Genomic DNA, 18160 nt, shown 5'->3' with positions numbered 1-18160 from the left:
GAGGCCTTACTCTAGGACCCGAGACTCTGATGGTGGGCTTTTCATCAAGTGCCTACAAGTAAGACCTCCAACAAATAGCCCAGCTCTTCACCCCTGCAGAAGACTACTGTGAAGCCTATTCTACACCGCCTCCAAAACACAGTGCTCTGCAGACAGCACTCCGTTGCCCCCAGTGGGATCAACCTGGGGTCCACACACCCTATATTGGCTGCATTTCCTTCCTTATCTCACATCCCCACTCCCCTACTTGTGCTTCCTGGGACCGTCTGACAAGTAAGCTATTTGCACCCCAACCCTCATCTCAGGCCAGCTTTGGGAGAAGACAATCCACAACCCATGCCTCTGAAAACAGACTTATGAAGAATGTGAGAGTGTGGGCACGTGTGCATGTGTGGTACTGGCCCTGCCTGTGGTTACTCTGCACCCAGGGAAAAATGTACTGAACTTGAAGTCAAACAATGTGACTTCTAAGTCTCCGACTTGGCCTTGAACTTGCTCTGTGAACCTTAGCAAATAACAACCTCCCCAGACCTTGATTTCCTCATCTGTCCAATGAACTCAGATAAGAGGACCTTTAAGTTTCTCATCCAGCTTTAAAGTTTGCTAAACATTTTCAGCAGTAAAAGGGACATAAATCATACAGCCCAACAGTGGACTGACACAAAATTCCACTCTTTGGTGTGTTTTCTTAAAGTTAGGTAATTCAGAAAAAGCAAAAAGCACTTTTGTATTACCATAAAAAAACTTTTATTTTTTAAATTTATTTTATTGAGGTATCGTTGATTTACAATGTGTTAGTTTCTGATGTACAGCAAAGTTATTCAGTTACACATACATAAGAAAATAACTTTTAGAAATTAAGAACTGAACCTATCAACCAAATGGCCATTAGATACTAATTTAAGTCAAATTTCCTAGCTTTGACAGCATACGTATAGTCAATTATTCTTAAACTTATAAATCTTGTATAAACATCTATTGACCATCGTCTTACTCCATCATGGGAAAAATCTATAAAAAATCAAGACTGGAAATTTTGTATAAAGTAAGCACCTCAAGAAATGGAGACCTGCTTTATAGTTGTGGTTCTGCCAAAACTTTGTCTCACTGAACAAATCATTTCACTTCCTCATTCCCCACACCCAGTAGCACCTCCAAAAGGGGGACCTAGGGTCCTTCCATAAGCAGTGATCAAATGGTGAATTAAAGAAGGGCCCTCGGCTTTAGTTTTATTAAATGGAAAAAAAAAGGCATAATAGGGTTACACTATCTATACCATCTCAACAAACTCTTCCTACTCTAACGTTCCCTCTTGAAATGAAACAGAATATAGTGACCTAAAATTCTGCACCTCAGAATGATTCTATTCTTCTCTTAAAGCTATTGCCTCTGCCCAGAGTGGCCACCCTAGAGCAGTGCTTACCTACTTAGTGGCAGCAGCCACTGGATCCCAAATTCCATAAACTGAATATTAAGGGAAAAAACAAAAGTGCAGTGCTGGGCATGCAGTGCCATGGAATGAATGTTGTTTCTAGCTCTCATATTTAAGATAATGGCAAAAATCAGTCCAACCACTGGTCATGAGCAACACCGTTCTGACAGGTGATCAAGACCTTGTCTCAGTAATATCTGGAAACATATGACAAGCAAACAAAATGCCTGGAAGCAGGGTAGAAGGGAGCAGAGGAGGACATGGAGGGAGGAAGATGATAAGACAGCATTCAAAGGCTCTTTCAGGACTTCCATGCTGGCACAGTGGTTAAGAATCCGCCTGCCAATGCAGGTACACAGGTTTGAGCCCTGGTCCAGGAAGATCCCACATGCCATGGAGCAACTAAGCCCGTGCACCACAACTACTGAGCCTGCACTCTAGAGCCTGTGAGCCACAACTACTGAGCCCACGTGCCACAACTAATGAAGCCCGTGCGCCTAGAGCCTGTGCTCTGCAACAAGAGAAGCCACTGCAATGAGAAGCACACCACAAAGAGTAGCACCCTGCTCGCCACAACTAGAGAAAGCCTGCGTGCAGCAACAAAGACCCAATGCAGCCAAAAATAAGTAAATAAAATAAATAATCTTTTTAAAAATAAAATATATAAGGAACTCAAATAACTCAGTAACAAAAAATAACCCGACTTTAAAAAAAAAAAAAAAGGCTCTTTCACTTTTTTTTCTTACCCAGCATATTCATAACAAATGCACCATCTGTAATAAAATGCAGAACCGGGCTTCCCCGGTGGCGCAGTGGTTGAGAGTCCACCTGCCGATGCAGGGGACACGGGTTCGTGCCCCGGTCCGGGAAGATCCCACATGCCACGGAGCGGCTGGGCCCGTGAGCCATGGCCACTGAGCCTGCGCATCCGGAGCCTGTGCTCCGCAACGGGAGAGGCCACAACAGTGAGAGGCCCGCGTACCGCAAAAAAAAAAAAAAAAAAAAAAAAAAAAAAAAGTGCAGAACCTCAGAGTACAGTAAGCCTTTTAGAAGAACTATTAGGACGATGGAGGGGTCTTCCTAGTTTTTCTCTTAGGCACAAAGAATTCAGAGTTTGTGGGTATGGGAAACAGAAGAGGGAGGATACAAACCAAAAGGAAAGTTCTAATGTTGCATCTTTGTGGGCAGGCTATCTAAAAAATGGTTTCCTTCCAATTTCCTCCAACACGAAGAATGGTCAGCTGCTTCTCTATGATATTTCATATGAGTTTCAAGGTAAAGAAGGAAAGGAGGAGTTTCAAGAAGGAAGAGGAAAGAAGAAAATGAAGTTACACAATGTCAATTACTAAAAAGTTAGATATTAAATTATCTTACAGCCAATATAAATTTAAACAAAGTTATAAATACTAATTTATTATTTATACAAAAATTGTTAAGAAATATTAAATTACCAAAAAGAAAATTATTAAATTACTTTGGAAATACTAGCATGAAGAGCTATAATCTACCTAATTGTCTACATCAGTGATTCTCAAAGATAATAGATTTACCTAGAAAACTTTCAGAAATTATGAAGCCTAGGATATACCAAAAACCAATTATATCAACATCTCTGGGGTGCTGGACAACCAACGACAGTATTTTTTGAAGCTGTACAGGTGACAGTGACAGGCATACAAGTTTGAGAACAACTCTTTTACATCATGCTGAGTTAATGTTGATGTAACTTAAGGCAAAAGACAGGGGCTTGAATCAATCCTTCACTTCTCTAAAACCTTCCCTTCCCTGGTTCTTACAGGTGGGCATCTGGGGCACAAAGCTTCATCTCCCCACTCCTCACATGCCTGAGGTTACCTCTCTACTCCCTCAAGCCACCTGAAATCAGATACTGATGCCTGTTATGGGGCTTATGGGGCAAAGAAGCCTGAGGAAGATCCCCCGGGAAGTGCAGTGACATTGAAATCATGTGCAGTGGGAACTGGTGACCACAGTGCCTTTGCAGGAAGGAGCCACATCCGCTAGCAAAGAAAACTTGCTGAGGGTGAGCCATGTACTGTTCTCAACGTGTGCAGCTCCACCCTCTTTTTCACTGGTTTTATTCAAACATTCATTCATTCACCCAAATGTTTACTAGACATGTGGTTTGGTCCTAGCTCACCTTGAATTCACAGCTTGAAGGGAAAACAGATTTCAAAAAGTAACTGCAACTCAGTGTAGTTAGAAAAATGCAAGTGAGCAGAGTCATAGTAATAAAATACACAAAGAACAAATTACCTCTGGGGAAAGGGTTTTCCAGACTGCGGGAAAGAGTCACAAGGTGAGAAGATATGAAAACAGAAATCTATTTAGTACTGCATATGGAAAATGCACAAGCGATAAAAGGTCAGAGGTCAGTGTGAAGTCAGAAAGGGCACAACTATTTTGGCCTTACCCTAGAGCCAGTGACCACACTACTGACATTTTGGGCTGGATAATTCCTTATTGTGGGGGCCTGTCCTGTGATTGTGGGATGTTTAGCAGCATCCCTGGCCTCTACTCACTAGATAATAGCAACACCTAACACCCCCAATACAGTCATTAATGTCTCCAGACATTGCCAGATGTTCCCCAGAAGCAAAATCACCCTTAATGGAGACCCACCGTCCTAGAGGCAGTGTGGACCTACTGCATAGGCAGAACAAAGTCAGAAATTTGCCATTTAGAAAAAGCAGTCTGACAGCAGTATGGAGAATGAAGTGGAGTGAGGGGATATAAACTATAAATCCAGCACGTGAACCTGCAGATTTGGGTGCACATTTATAACCACTTTTATAAGGATATCAGAGAGTCCACCCTCTCAGTGGACCTACTTTATACAATAGACTTTCAAAGAAGAATCAAGTGAAGTTTTTTGTTATGTTAACTGTTGTTACAATATGAAAGCTTCCCAAAGTTAGCCTCTGGGTGGTGGGATTCTGGGTGATGGCTATTTTCTTTATACTTTTCAGTATCTTCCACAACCTGAATGAATAAAAGAGCAATTACTTTTCAAGGTACCTTCCTCAGGTATACCCTTCGTGGAAATAAAAATATTGCATGCATAATACTCAGCTGCAATGGTGGAAGAAAGGATCCCACAATATCTAACTCACACACACATGCACACACACACACACGAACACACACATACATACACACATATACATGCACATGCATGCCTACCCTTGCTCACTGTACTTCTGAAGACATCACAGCATCACAGCATTATGAAATGCAGTTTTCTACAAACCAAATGGACAAGGTATCTTTGCAGAATAATGTCCCTTTGCACACACTTTTTTGAAGTAGGGTATAATTTCCATTATCTATTGCTATGTAACTAACCACTGCAAAACTTAGTGACTTAAAACAGCAATAATTGATTATTTCTTACAATTCACTGGGTTGGCTGGGCTCAGCTGAGCAGTTCTATTCCACGTGGTGTAGCTGAGGTCACTCCATAGGCTGCATTCAGTCAGAAGCTTGACTGGGGCTGGAACATTCAAGATGGCTCTCATCCTTCAAGGTCTCTCTCTCTCTCCACATGGCCGATCAGTTAAGAGTCTAGCCTAAGCTTTTCTATAGCACCAAGGGTGGCTTCCAAGAAGGAGCATTCCCAGAGGACAAGCCCTAATGTGCCAGTGCTTACCAAGCCTCTGCTTGCATCATGCTTGCTAATGTCCCTTTGACCAAAGCAAGCTGTATGGTCAAGTCTAAAGTCAATGAGGAGGGGAATATACAAGGGCCTGAGTGATGGGAGGCAGAGTTCACTGGGGCCACCAAGGTAGCAGTCTTCCACAGTTGGAACAGGGTTTCCTTGTAGACCACGTCTTTTTGGCCCAGACCTTCTGAACATCAACAGATTTATTAAAAACCAATGATTGTAGACATGAAATGATCCATACCAAATTAAAACTGAAGCTACCACACCTTCGTGCCTTCCTTAAGCCAGCTCTCAGTACAGAAATAGAAATCATTCAATCTCATCATTTCATAAGAAAAAGGCATTTCAGAGGAAAATCCTACTTTTTTTTTCCCTAAAGGACAGAAATACCAATGATGAAAGATTCCCTCACTAAAGATTAAGTACTAGTCTTCAGGTGAATTTGAAGATTTCATTTTTATAATACACTCACTGGACTAAAACAAACTGATCCAAATCTACTGTCAATTCCCCTCTTCCCAATTTTCCTCTTAGAGGAATCAATCTCTTCTGAAGAACCAGGTACAATCTAGGTACAAAACTTAGTTTTCATTGAAGACTAAGAAAAATCACACATCAATTGCCATATGTAAAAATTATAATGTGCTTTAAACTAGTAGAAGGTCGCTTCAAGATTGTTTTAATGCATACTGTTACATTATTTTACTATTTTGGCACACAGGGATTATAAAAATGCATGCTCCAGAGGGGAAAGGCATCTCCATCATGACAACCTTCTAGTAGAGCAGTAAACACAACCCCAAAGTGGCAGGGATGCCCAGGAAAATACTGGGTGTCCCCTGGAATGGGTTTACCTTGTGGGTGGGGGTCCTGTTTTCCAAATGACCTACCTTCAGATATGACCAATGAGGAGGGCGTTTCTGATTCTAATCTCACAGAGGAAGGATGCCCATACCAGGGTGAGTGAAGACTGAACAGAGCTCCTAAATGAATCTGATGAGTTTGAAACAATAGCAAATTTGAAAGATTAATTTCGGCCATTCATTATTAAGAGAGGTCAGAAGATGCAGAACTAGTAGAAAACCTATTTAATAAGAATTACAAATAAAAAGTATTTGCAGGCCATTTTCAAATAGCTCTAATCAATTTTTAGTGAATTTGGTGCAAGAACAGCACATAGAATTGTGCCAAGCTCAGTATTTGTCAAATGAATAAAATATAACCCAATGGAAAAATGGCCTTGGAAGTCTAGCCCAATAGTTTTCCACATGTTCTTGATAAAAATGGTGGCGGGCAAGAGATGTGGAGGAGGCAAGGAGCTGACTACTGCTTTATACCTTGGGCTTTCACGTGAATAAAGTTACTTCTACTATTAAAAAAAAAAATTCTACTACTACTACTACTGATCTATCCCAACATCCCTTTTTTATGAATAAAAAAACAGAGATCCAGAGTAGTGAAACCACTAAACCAAGGTCAGACACAAAGAGTGGCAGTGTCACAACTAGATCTCAGGTCCAGAGAGAAATATAACATATATGGTCAATCCCCAGTATTGCAAATTCAGCTACTCGTAGCACTTTGGCGGTCCTTAGTGGACATGTGCAGAGAGGCAAAAGATTTGAGCCACTGATGCACACGATTCCAGCTGAGGTCAAACAAAGCTCTGCTCTACCTTCTTGATTCAGCTCTCATACCGTAAACAAGTGTTCTTTCTACAGTCTATGTAGTGGCATAGTTTTCGAAATTTTGTGCTTTTTGTTGATGATTTCACTCTTTAAAAGGCCCTGAGCATCATGCTGAAGTGCTGTCTAGTGCTCCTAAGCTCAAGAAGGCTGTGATGTGCTTTACCGAGAAAATATACGTGTTAGACAAGCTTCATTCAGACATGAGTTTTAGTGCTGCGGGCTGTGAATTCAATGTCAATGAATCAACAATACATATTAAGTACGATTTTTTTTAAACAAGGTTATATATTGATCAGCTGATCAAAATGTGACCAGAGGCTCATGGGAACCTATCCCCGCAAGTCCACTAAGAGCAATGGCTCTGTATTCACTAAGTCAACGTTCATGGAGACTTTATGGAACATAACTATTGTAAATGAGATCAACTGCGCAACCGACACCTCTTTAGTTGTTATTACCAAGGGCCTTGAACAATGGCTACTAGCACTCTTGAACCAGACACCGGTAAAATACCATAGATAAAAGTTCCTCCTGTGCCCCCTGAGCACTTTGGTTTTTCTCATAACCAATGACATGAGCTTTAAAAATTATATGGGAATTTTAACATTTTTCACTTATTTGGAAATTGACTATTATGCAGATTATCACATCATTTGATAGCCAAAGAATCAGGAAAGGAAATATCCTAGAAGTCATCTAGTCCAGGAATCACTAACCTGAGTTCCATGGACCACCCAACAGGTCCACAGATATAACCCAAGGCTCCATAAATTGAGATGGTAAAAATAATTACATGATTATTTTCACTCAACTCTAACTGAAGTATGGCATTTCCTCTAATTATAAATATAAATCACAAACCACAGTGGTATTAACACCACCTATGACTTGGTTTTCAATATAAATTCCAGATATTTTCTTATCACATTAGAATTATTTCAGATATTACAAAATATCACTTGTGTTCATCAATAATTCAAAATTACAGTAGCTATTATGCCACTTAATGTGTTAATAATGTACACACATTATCATGCCACAGATGTATTTACTATTTTTATATCTTTATTTCAATGTAATAGTTTCCTTTGTAGTTCTGTGTATTTCATTTGATGCATTTAAAAAGTTATTTAGAGAAGGGGTTCCTAGAGGCTTCACCGAACTGCCAAAGGGGTGCATAAGAACCCCCAAACCACTTCTCTTATCCCACAGATAAACATGACCTAGAGAAGGAAAGTGGCTTTTAAGGTTCCACCACTGGTTAGAAGCAAATCCAGGCCTGAAGCCTCACAATACCCAACGTGGGGCTCTCTGTGCTATGCTGAGCTGCTTAGCTATTAAATCAGTAGCGTAAAAACTGGGGCTCCTTATCCCCCAAAGTTTGGCCAGTGGATAAGTGAGCCCTGAGATTAAATTACATCAATGTGAAGAAAAAGAGAAGCATGTATCCCCAGGGGGAAAATGGTGAGGGTTTCATAATCCATACATGAGTCCCTCACAGCCTCTCCAAGATTCACATCCCACCCCTTGGGGAATCATGGATGCCCCACCCCCAACGGAGGCGAATCACTGTGGTGAAGAGCCAGTGTCTCTGGTGTGACTGTGTGTCCCTCTGTATGTTGATGCAGGATGACATTTCCCTCCATCACCCCACAAGCATCCTCCACACCAGCCACAACTGAGTGCTGTACACCAAGCCTGCTGAGTTCTTTCGCACCTCCTAACACAGTTCCCTCTGCCCACGATGGCCCCCTGCCTTCTCTCCCTGGCAAACCCCTTCTCATCCTCTAATACCCAATTACAGGTCATCTTCTTCCTCTATTTTTGCCAGGTAATTACACTTGTCTCAATACTAGACTATGAGCTTTGTGAAGATGGACAGGAGAAGAAAACTGGGAGACAGGAAAGGAGGTCAAGCATCTATGGCACACAAATGAGAGATAATTGTAGTAATGGTAACAAGGTTAATGTTTGTTGAGCATTTAATATGCACCACACACTGTTCTAAGCAATTTAAACACATCACCTCATTTGATCTTCCAAACAGCTGGTAAGTAAAATTATGATCCTAATTTCACAGATGAGGAAACTGAGGCATAGTGAGATTAAATAAATTGCCCACGGTCACACAGACAGGAAGTGGTAAAGCCAGGACCAAAATAGAGGCAGATCCAGAAGCTACAAATGCCCGAAACTGCCAACTGCACTGGAAGGCGCTGATCTCAGCCCTTCATTCAATAGGTGAGGAAATTTCAGGTCACAGAGAGCAAGTGTTATCTTGTCAGTCAGGACCCAAGGTAAGATTAGAATTCGGAGCTCATCTGCCGGGAGACTGCCTGCTTCTAGCTTTGTTTAGATTTTAGTTTGGAAGAAGAGAAGTCAGGAAGGGAGGGAGGGAGGGCAGGCAGGCAGGAAGGAAAGAAGATCAACAGATCATTTAGTTGATTGGTTGATACATCAAATGATGGGTCAACAGATGGATAGAAAGATTAACAGACAGATAGAAAGAACTGCTCCAGCACAAAGCAGATCTGGCTTACAGTAGATAATCAGTTATTGTTCCTTGAGCCATGAAAAAATGTCAAGACATGCTATTAATACCACCCGAGTGTTCTCTAATTTAATGTAATTTCACAAGATTCTGTTATGTGACAGCCCAGAGGCCCACAGTGAAGGAAAGGCAAGAGGCTTAGAGGGGATGAGCTGCCTTGCCAGGAAACCCTTAGAGGAGCGTTGACTTTATTTTTTCAGTCTCAATTAGCCCTCCTATATTTTGACGGGCATAATGAATATAATGTTCTATGTTAATACAGAGAAACTAGTTTGCTTTGCTTGTGCTTTATGTTAATTTCTTGCTGACATGACCACATCTTCAATTTATCCCACTAAGAAAAAGACGATTTCTTTCCAAATAGCTGCCATTGTGCAAAGTCAACACAGAAGATGTCCAGTCTCCAACACGTGAGATCAGATAAGTTTGCTCCTGACCTAGGCAACTGCGCCGTCACGTGCAAACATCATTCATGGGTTTCCTGGGAAAACAATCCAAACACAGAAAACATCTGCTAAGGGACTCTTTCAGTGACTTTAAGGGGAAACACTTGCAGTGAAAATACCATCAATTTTCTGTGGCTGAAACTGCCTTCCACTTTGAAAGTTATTTATGTGCTAGAAACTGGCTAGACGACACATCAATTAAAGTAATTTATCTTTTAAATTCAAAAAAGGAGGATGCAAGCAGACGTTCTGAAGTATGCATGTATCTCCCACCAAATCCACTGCATTGTCATACAGATCATTAGAGGTTTATTGTTGATTTGAGGCAGGTGGTAGGTAGCTGCAGTCTTCAAAAAGATTCACATTTTCCCTCTGTAATCGCAGGTCTAGGACTCACTCTCTGTGGTTTTGCGATAACTGCCTAAATAGGGTTGGCCTGTAAGTGCCCTAACATTAACAAGTCCCAAGGATCAATGAAAGTTCAAACCTCCTCACCTCACTAGAAGCCTCAATCCCCAAAGACAATGAAGCAGGGCTCTGACTGACTTACACCCCTGGCTGCATTTTTCCACTTTGAGCAGCAACTCTGGTACGAGAAACTTCTTAATCTGTTTCCAAGCTTGTCACTAAATACATAATTTTGTATTAAAAATACAATACACAGAGAATGTCAAAATGAGCCCAAAACAACGGGGTTTAGAGCTGCTAACCCTCTAGTACCTTGGTGTTAAAGTTTCCACTTTCTCTTGTGGAAAATAATCCCCCTGAAAAATATCATAAGACATCACTCATATGTGAAATCTAATATAAAAAATGATATAAATGAACTTATTTACAAAACAGAAACAGACTCATAGGTTTCTAAAACAAATTTACGGTCACCAAAGGGGAAACGTGGAGGCGGGGGAGGGATAAATTAGTAGCTCAGGATTAACACACACACTCCACTATATATAAGACAGATAACCAACAAGGACCTACTGTATAGCACAGGGAACTACTCAATATTCTATAATAACCTATATGGGAAAAGAATCTGAAAAAGAATGAATATATGTATATGTATAACTGAATCACTATGCTGTACACCTGAAACTAACAACATTATGAATCAACTATACTCCAATAAAATTAATATAAAAGAAAGAAAAAAGAATCTCTCTGTCTAGCTTTAAAATGAGATAATCTAGTATTTGGCACAGAGTAGATGCTATGTAGGTATAGGCCAATATTGTTAGCATTAGTATTACATAGATGGTCACCTGAAAGAAAACCAGTGGAAGGTGATGGTAAATTAGAAATTTTCATCTAAAATAATAAATTTTATTTTATTGTGATAAAAAAAACTATCCTAAGGCAAGTTGAAAAAATATAAAATGGTCTTCTCCCAAGACTGAATGCTTCTTTTGTAATGCAGTTCAATATTCTTAGACTTTCATCAGACCTTAAAAAAAAAAGCAAATGAAATGACATGTTGAAACTTGCACTGACCCTCTTGCATTTCCAAAGCTCCTGGCTTGTTGTGCTTAATGTTTTTTTCTCTTCGTTTCACACCAACTTTGTAAGCAACAAATAGGACTTTGTTAGCTTGTGCAATGATGCAATTATAAGTGCACTAGCCTTCCCACCCACAATACGAATCTGATTTCAGAAACAAAAAATTCACCACTAAAGTTGTATGTTATCACAGTACCAAGTCCTTTAAGTTCTTTAAATCCTTTGCTTGGATTTGAAACTTTGAAAATGTGGAGGGCAGAGTGAAGAGGAAAGGAAAACAAATTGAATTACGAAGTAGCCGTATAATATTTTTAATCATACTGGGCACATAACCGAAGTCTTAACAAAAGATTATTCTTTGACCCAATAATTCTGCTATTAGGAATTTATCCTAAGAGTGTGCAAAAGAAGCTTATCTTCAGGAAATAATATCTCTTATAGCCTTGCTCATAAAAAGCAAATTTTTAAAAAAGCAAAAATTGTCGTATAATATTGGGCAACTAGTTAAATAAAACTCATTCATTCATATCAGTAGAGTATGCCATTCAGAATAATGCTTATTTAGAAGTATGTCTACTGACACAGAAAATGTTCATGCTGTATTTTTTTTTTTTTTTTTGAGGTACACGGGCCTCTCACTGTTGTGGCCTCTCCCATTGCGGAGCACAGGCTCCGGACGTGCAGGTTCAGCGGCCATGGCTCACGGGCCCAGCCACTCCGCGGCACGTGGGATCCTCCCGGTCCGGGGCATGAACCCGTGTCCCCTGCATCGGCAGGCAGACTCTCAACCACTGCGCCACCAAGGAAGCCCCCTCATGCTGTATTTTTAATTTCAAAATGCAAGTTACAAAAGTGCATGGGTAGTATAACCCTTACCATGTTTACTCTAACCCTTACACATACACACACACCCTACACCTTCTTTGTCCCTCTTCCTGTTCTTAATGTTCTTCACATCACGCACCATCACCAGATATACAGTAACCTGTTGGTTATGGCCTATCTCCCCCAACTAGAACAAAGTAAACCTCAGGAAAAGAGGGGCTTGTTCTGTTCACCTCTGTGCCCACAATGCCTCACACTGTGTCAGGCACATGGTAGACAAGTAACAAATAGGACCAAAGAAATAAATATAAGTATATGTGCATATGTGTATAGAGAGAGACACAAGATACTGAAAGGTATTCCCAAAATTATTAATAGCGGTTATGGCTGGGTAGTAAAAATACACACACTTTTATATTCTTCTTTACACTGATGTATAGTTTCTCACTTTTATACAAAGAACTTCAAAAAAAAAGATATAACCCCTTTTCATATATGCTTGTGTGCATTTGTATGCATGTATGTGTGTGTATGGCATGCATGTATGTATTTTGACACTTGTATTTGGTTATCTAGTAAGAATATCCTTCATTCCTCAAATTGCCAAATTAGACAATAGAAAAAAATGAAACACTATTTTATTCTCTACTTCAGATGAACTAAATGAAATACGGGACAAGTGGTTTAAAAAAAAACACACACACAATAAATTTATTTTTACTTTTTACCACACACTTTCATTAAACCACATACCAAGCATATAAAATCAGATAGTATAAATCCTTAATCAACTGTTCCTTATTTCATGATAAAAAGTTTTTGTTTTATGAATTACAGGTAGTATTTTGCAATTATGGTGGAAAATAACAATTTCACAGGTACCACAATAGGTGTCTTATTGTTTTATTTTACAATGTTAAAACTAGCAATTACTCCACAAGGTAGCAAAACTGGATCACAGTGTTCTCATTGGTGTGAAAGCAGAATTGCCATCAAGAGACACACCTGGTAAATGGATCAAATCAAGAGCATCAGAGGTATTTGGAGAGCATCCTTGAAATCAATTGGATGGCCTTAACATTATAAAGCATCTATTTGGGGGCGCTTAAAAGGTAACATATTTCCTGGGCAACCTTCAATGTTTCTATTTTACATTCTTATAAGTAATACAAAACTTCATAATTAATAAACTTTTAAGAATCCACTGCAGAGTGTGTAAAAAAAATTGTCAATTACAAAGATGATACTTGTCAACTAACACTACAAAACAAAGTTCATATAAAAAGATGATACATGCAAATATAGGTCTCCATGTGAAGCAGAAGTTTATACTAATGCTGTGCTTCAGAAACAGGATTGGGGATACTTCTCCCTGGGGAAGTGCTGAGGGAGTTTGTGAATTGGTCATAACACCAAAACCCCCTTTGGCCCTCCAGCACTTGAGGCCCCACATAAGTCTGCTCTCAGCCGTTCTTCTCTCATTTGCTTGCTTCTTAAATATTTCCTTTCATTCACTATCCGTGAAGTATCAGGTGAGTATTCTATAAAAGAAGTGTTTTCTTTGCCTTTATTAATCTCACTATGATATTTAACTCTGAAAAAAAAGTATGATTGAATTTTGTAAATAAATTTATCTTTTTTTTTACTCTAGACCAGAGCTTGGCAAAGTACAGCCCGTGGACCAATCTGGCCTGCCATCCATCTGCTTTTATAGAGCCCATGAGCTAAGTTTGGTTTCTACACTTTTGAATGGTTGAAAAAAATCAAAAGGATAATATTTCATGACACATGATAATTATATGAAATCCAACTTTTGGTGTTCATGAATACAGTTTTGTTAGGACACAGCCACCACACCCATTCATTTAGGTATTGTCTGTGGCTATTTTGTGCTACAGCACTAAAGAGTTGCAATAAAAAGTGTGGAGCCCATAGTCAAAAATACCTTCTGGCCTTTTTCAGTAAAAGTATGCTGACCTCTATTCTAATCTGTATGATAGCAACACATAACATAGATCGTAGACTCCTATTAGATCACTTTATGTATACTATTTGAAAGAACTGGGTAATTTACATAGGAAAATCTGCATATCATCTGTGTATCATCATCTACCTACCGACCTAGCTTGGTAAAAACTTAGACGAAAACTCTGGAAGAAAACTCACCAAACTGCTAATGACGGTCACTTCTAATGAAGAGAGAGAGTGGAATTGAATAAAATATTTGCTTTTTACTCACCTATATTGTTTTATTCTAGCAAGGAGGTACTACTTTTGTGTTAAAAAAAGGAAAAGAAAGAAACAAATTTCAAGGGGAACTTTTCACATACCAAATATTGACCTTTCAAAAGAGGATAAAATTAAACAGTTGAAATGTCAAAAAAAAAAAAAAAGATTTTTCAAGAGTTTCTTAACTGTGTGATCATTTAGAATTTGTACACTCAAAGCAAAGGGCATCTTAACCATGAAAAAAATGTGAAATGTAATCCAGTTATGTCATACTAATTTTTAAAAGTAGAGTAGCTACTTTTAAAGTGCACATATTTTGAAAAGGCAAACATTGTTCAGAAACAAATGATAAAACAGGTAATACAGACTATACATTATTAGAGACTATAGCTTTATTGAGTCACCTATAAAGAAAAAGTACATTTAAATATTTTCAATTTCCATCTTTCTCTCTCCAAACTATCAGCTGAAACTAATTCATTGCATGCCTAATAAAGAAATACTGATTCATAACTCTTGATTAAAATTTTTTTCCCAAAATATATCGTAAGGAACATGAAAATCATGTAGCCATATGCTCAAGCACACAATATTTTCACTGTTTCTTATTTTTAAATGGACACAAAATCTTCCAGAGACCAGACAGTGCATCCAGACGGGCATGACGCAGTAGAGCCTCGCTTGAACCACCACATTTATAATTCAATTCCTGCACATTTATAAACGCTGGCTTTCAAAGTGCAAGCCCAACGGTCCCTTTAACTACACTTAGATGCACAACAATTGACAGCTCATTATGACAAGTGGTCTCAAGAGTAAACTATTACAGTTAATGGTCTGTAAATGCTTTAGTCTCCAAACCTGGGCCAACATTAAAGCAAGCAAAACTGGGCCTTTCCTTAAACGCATCTGGTTTTTAAATGCCTGTATGATATAACATTACTCAAAATTAATCTCCCTATTTCTAATTCCTGAAATACTACAATTTAAATCAAGAGTACACACCTAATTAATCTTATGGGTTTTTTTTTTAAAGAAATACACTATAATATGCCAATTTGTAAGTATCTACATCTTGAAGAGGAATAGAAATGATTTTAAAGCACTGGAACAAAAATACCTAACTATCCAGTAATAGAATATTCCTGAAATGTTATAGTCCTTCGTGATTTAAAAGTATACAACCGTTACAGCTATGTTTAATACAAAATTATGTAGGAAGTAATCACAATGCAATGTTAAGAGAAAACAAACAGGATAAAAATCGTATGTCCAATATAATCCTAATTTTATAAAAAAATAGAATAGATGTTATATGGGACATATAACATTAAGTTATAGTGATTTTTTTTGTGGGTGGTAGAATAATGGTGATCTTCATTTTTATGTTTTCTTGAATTTTTGAATTTATCTACAATAAGCACCATTTTTACAATTAGAAAAAATTTTTTAATAAAAATAATGTTCCTTTGTGTCTATTCCTGTTAGTATACATGAAAAATTACCACTAGAGATTAATCTGGTTAGTCTGCGAATCTGGGAGATTCAAGAATACATTTCATGTTTAATTTTATCTTCAAGGGCAAACACTGGCCCCAAAATGAAACATTTAAATAAGTAACATTTCTAATAGCCCTGGGGAAAACAAAGTGGACAGGAATGCTGCCAGTAATAATTAAAATTGAAAACTGTAATATTTTGTAACTATTCTTGTCAAGTTTTAGACCTAACAGACATAAATTCTGTGTCAGGAATAAACCTTAAATATGATCAACTTAATATAAGCAACTGGAAAAAACGGAAATAATTAGCATCATTACAAACATGACTTTTCTAAGACTGATGTCCTTTAACCTCATTGGTCAGAGCTGCCTGTTTTGGACACATTTCATTCAAAACTCTGCATTAAAGTGCTGTTTCCACCGGCGACATCTTTGCCTTCCACAGGAAAACAAAACAACTCTCCAGAAAGAATTTCAGAACATTCTAGCAGCAGACTCTGTAACAGTGTGTTCAACACCAGCCGACTTGTCCTAGGAAATTATAAACAAGCCACTTCCTACACTTCCACCAGATAGTAGCTGCCCGGGCTTTGGAAACAGGCATCATGACTGGCACGATTAAAGCTAAAGGGAAGAGAACCAGCAGGAACCGTTCACGGAAATGATGAGAAACTAGGCCAAAGACCAGGGAGCAGGTGGACGGACACATGACAGCAGCCCAGAGCCCTGTGGAGAAGCCAGAAGCCGGGAGAGAATCTGATAATTGCGGGTGGTGGTTACTAAGCAAAAACAAACAAAAAAACAAACAGCGAAGCGCATTTACGGAGGAAGAGGGGAAATGGATGAAAAGGTCCAAGCCAGGGAGTATGGAAGCTGAAGAAGCTTTGTTCACTAGTTAAAAGAATGCCAAGCGCTCAATGGATGCTTCGCAGGGAGCGGGGACAAAAAGGTAGGCTGATGCCATGCTGCCTTCTGGAAACTGACAGGCAGGGTCTCAGATGATGAGTGGATGAATCACCACAAAGAGAAAAGCTTCGAGAACTTTCAGGGAGAGAGAGAGAGAAAGAGAGAGAGAGAGAGAGAGAGAGGCAGGGGCTGTACAGGTGGGAGGCCCAGGTGTGGGGGGTGCTCCTTCTGCTTGGGGTTTGGGGGAGGCAGACAAGGCGAGGAGGGGTGGAGGCATCCCCCCTCGCAGGAGCCTGGCTCTCAGTGAGGACTTTATTCCCAGGCAATGGGAAACCACGGAAGACGACAGCGGAGAGCTGTGGGATCCGTCCGCAGGAGAAGGATGAGTGAGGTGAGCTTGGGATGAGGGAGGGCAGGAGAATGGGGGAGGGTAGGAGAATGGAGGGAACCAGTAAGGGAGCAAACGACACTCTGCAGGTGAGAAATAACACTGATTCTGAAAATGGAGCCAAGAGGATGGAGGTGAGAGAGATCTGGGAACTGGAATGGGGAGCACCTGGCAATTACTGGCTTTGAGGAGGGATGGAAAGGCAGATGGCAAGTGGATGCTGAGAGAAAGGAAGAGCTTAGAAAAGGAGCGTGTTGAGGGAGTTCAGATGAAATGGGATTGAAACAAGATGTTCAAAGGGGGTCTTGAATCCCTCCTAAGGCCTCCCTTTTTAATCTAAGTTCTGCATTATCAATCGATAACAGAGGCTGCACACAGTAGGTCTGCTCGCTCGCATCCATCGTGCACGTCAGCCTTCACAAAAGGAGAGCATGGAGGGTGTCCTTCTTGGGGCAGTGCCCACAGCTCTGTGGCCGGGGCAAGAATAATTAGCACAGATACCAGTGGCAGACAGCCTTCCAAAGTACATTGTTGAAGGAAAGAGGAGCCGCCAGGTCATGTGTCTGCCCATCTGGCATCACCCCACTCTCAACAGTGTCTGCAAAAACACCCTGGACTTCTTAGAGGTACATCATCTGATCTCCCTAACAGGCTGTCATGTGCTGAAAGATTAAGGAACAGAATTCTTACATTGCCTAACGCAGCAGCATGGTTTGCGTTTTAAAAATTGGTTCCGTGGCAAAGAAATCTCCTTTGGAAACATTACAAGAAGAGCTATAAAACTTACTACGGTGAGTAAACACTAGCAGATGGATGCTAGAGAACCTTTATCTTCAACTCATTATGCAGACATTAACCTTGATAAATTAATAAAGGTGAACTAATAAACTTGTGGGCTTATATACTTTAAATAGTTCCAAATCACAGAGAATGTATAGAGATAGATGTTGATGAAAGCATTTAAATAAGCTCTTTTTCTTCCTTCTTAAAACTATACAGTAAAATAGCTACTGA

The 18160-nt window shown here is 39.5% G+C and overlaps 1 protein-coding gene across 1 annotated transcript in view; it reads right to left on the bottom strand.

Annotated features, from left to right (window-relative positions):
* Positions 1 to 18160, bottom strand: part of PLCB4 (phospholipase C beta 4) — a 419470-nt gene that overhangs the window by 345643 nt on the left and 55667 nt on the right. The window lies entirely within an intron of this gene.

Source organism: Delphinus delphis, chromosome 15 (genome assembly GCF_949987515.2).
Source record: "Delphinus delphis chromosome 15, mDelDel1.2, whole genome shotgun sequence".
Lineage (NCBI taxonomy): Eukaryota > Metazoa > Chordata > Mammalia > Artiodactyla > Delphinidae > Delphinus > Delphinus delphis.
The sequence above is the reverse complement of the archived record's forward strand: the minus strand, read 5'-3'. Positions and strand labels throughout refer to the sequence as shown.